Here is a 3,459-nt window from a genome sequence, read left to right on the forward strand (position 1 = left end):
CAATGTTTTTGAGTTTGTTTTCATTAACTTTTGAGTCTGTTTAAGGTTTATTGCTTGTGTTTCATTGGTGGATGAGATGAAAGTTGGTGTTTTCCAAGCGGTTTTCATGAGAAAATGATATCTGATCTTTATTTTTGTAGTCTGGAAGTCTGGCATGTTTGTGAATAGTGAACTGTTTGTAACGCAGGGAGTGAAAAAAAGAAGCTTACTTTCTGTCAATTTGTCTGATTTAAAAACAAATTTAAAAAATCTATTTCTGTTTTTAGATACAAATGAACTGAACTTGCCCTTGTTTATTGTGTTTAATCATTTTCCACACTATTGGTTTGGAATTAGGTAAAAAAAAAACACTTAAAAAATAACCTGAATATTAGAAGATGATACTCAAATTTAACTTCTAAAATCTGACTTATCCAAACCTTTGTCCACTTTTATCTCCTTTATCACCTTTATTCTCAGAGTGGTGATGAACTCCTTCATCCCGTTTTCATAATTTTTCTGTTTTCTGACGTCCAGATTTAATTTTCTGTTTATAAAACTTAAAATATTTTTAAAATATTCTCTCTCACTCTATAAATATAAAAACCCATCTATAGAATTTCTGTTGACGTCTGTTTACACACTCCTCTGTTACACAAACACGTACACAACTCTACACTGTATTCTATATTTCTCTGGCCGTTTGATGAACTGATAAATCATTCTGTACATTAATAAAACTGTAATTCAAACCGTTTCTACATGAAATCTCCTCTTTCCTTCTTTTTATGAATTAAAACTAATACAGAGTGGTGTTTTTATAGGAGTTATGAAGTTTCTGTCCTGTTGGTTATCATGCATTCTAATAGAGTGTTCTGTTATCTTTATATAAACACAAAAATACTGATTTTTACCTGGTACATTATATTATCCTCAAAGTTAAGTTGTGGTGGATTCACTGGAAATGTCTGTACAAAATCAGCAGTTTGATAATACATATGGTTAATACTGCAGCCAGCTGTAACCAGTGGTACATAAATATTTAGTACTTTTAACAGTTAGTATTCAGTACAGTAAAACTACATTAAAATGTAGTACACTATAATTTAGTACAGAAAAATTCAGTACACACTAATATTCAGTACAATAAAACTCAGCGCATAAATATTTAGTACAGTGAAACTCAGTACACAAAAATCCTGTACATTAAAATTCAGTACATAAAGATTCAGTACAGTAAAACTCGGGACATAAATATTCAGTTCATAAATATTCAGTACATTAAAATTCGGTACAGTAAAACTCAGTACATAAAGATTCAGTACATTCAAACTTAGTACATAAAGATTGAGTACAGTAAAACTCAGTACAAAAAGATTCAGTACATAAAGATTCAGTACAAAAAGATTCAGTACAGTAAAACTCAGTACATAAAGATTCAGTACATAAAGATTCAGTACAGTAAAACTCAGTACATAAAGATTCAGTACATAAAGATTCAGTACAGTAAAACTCAGTACATAAAGATTCAGTAAAAAAGATTCAGTACAGTAAAACTCAGTACATAAAGATTCAGTACAGTAAAACTCGGTACATAAAGATTCAGTACGTTCAAACTTAGTACATAAAGATTCAGTACAAAAAGATTCAGTACAGTAAAACTTAGTACATAAAGATTCAGTACAGTAAAACTTAGTACATAAAGATTCAGTACAAAAAGATTCAGTACAGTAAAACTCAGTACATAAAGATTCAGTAAAAAAGATTCAGTACAGTAAAACTCAGTACATAAAGATTCAGTACAGTAAAACTCAGTACAGTAAAACTCAGTACATAAAGATTCAGTACAAAAAGATTCAGTACATTCAAACTTAGTACATAAAGATTCAGTACAAAAAGATTCAGTACAAAAAGATTCAGTACAGTAAAACTCAGTACATAAAGATTCAGTACATAAAGATTCAGTACAGTAAAACTCGGGACATAAATATTCAGTTCATAAATATTCAGTACATTAAAATTCGGTACAGTAAAACTCAGTACATAAAGATTCAGTACATTCAAACTTAGTACATAAAGATTCAGTACAGTAAAACTCAGTACATAAAGATTCAGTACAAAAAGATTCAGTACAAAAAGATTCAGTACAGTAAAACTCAGTACATAAAGATTCAGTACATAAAGATTCAGTACAGTAAAACCTGATATACATTAATGTTTAGCACAGTAAAATTCAGTACACACTATTATTAAGTACCTGCTAAACATTATAATACATGTTATAAGTACATGGTGTAAACATTCAGTACTTACCTCCAGTATTTTTATTGTTATGCTGTAAATATTGCATGTGTTCATAACATCAAACATATAAACAACAAAGAACCAGAGAGCAAGCAGTTCATTATAATAAATGATGATAAACAGGAATATCTGATGTATTTCAGAGGGGGAATGATTACACACTGATGGTGAGTGTCAGAAATATTTATAGAAAAACTATATTTCCAAAAAAAAAACTGGATGAAATATTAAAAAAAATAACGTTTTAGGCGCAATAAATGCGCATATTAAAGTTAGAGGATTAAACTAACTTCAGTTAACCATGTGTTTAAAGGGTTTATTCACTTTATGCTTTTTAATACTGAACTTTTACTGTATGTATTTAATACAGTAATGTATGTATTATTTCTGGGTGTGATTTTGTGTTATGCCTCTAGATGTCAGTGTCAATATGACAATGACTAATCCAGTTTTATTGTCATTTCTTTTTGTTACAACAATACAACACATAGGAATTTTATTACATTCCGAAATACAAACCGACAAAACTGCATGTAGTTTTAATATAATATTTTGCCTACATACTAAATATACTAAATAAACTGCCCACGTGAATTAATGTACATATGCTTCGTTTACTAGTTATATACAGCTCTGTAAAAAATTAAGAGAGCACTTTAATTTCTGAAAAAGAGAAATGACTGAAATAACAAAAAAGATGCAGAGCTTTCAGACCTCAAATAATGCAAAGAAAACAAGTTCATATTCATAAAGTTTTAAGAGTTCAGAAATAATCAATATTTGGTGGAATAACCCTGGTGGTTTTTAATCACAGTTTTTTTCATGCATCTTGGCATCATGTTCTCCTCCACCAGTCTTACACACTGCTTTTGGATAACTTTATGCTGCTTTACTCCTGGTGCAAAAATTCAAGCAGTTCAGTTTGGTGGTTTGATGGTTTGTGATCATTAATCTTCCTCTTGATTATATTCCAGAGGTTTTTAATTTGGGAAAATCTAAATAAAATCATTATTTTCAAATGGAAACTTATTTTTTACTGGATTTTAGTAGAAGGAGGAAGCTGGGGGCGAGTTTAGGAAGTGGAAGTGGAAATGTTGCAAGCTTGGTATAATTTTGGTATGGTTCCTTTAAGACACGACACACACACACACACACACACACACACACACTGGGGGA

This window comes from Astyanax mexicanus, chromosome 21, assembly GCF_023375975.1.
Source record: "Astyanax mexicanus isolate ESR-SI-001 chromosome 21, AstMex3_surface, whole genome shotgun sequence".
Taxonomy (NCBI): domain Eukaryota; kingdom Metazoa; phylum Chordata; class Actinopteri; order Characiformes; family Acestrorhamphidae; genus Astyanax; species Astyanax mexicanus.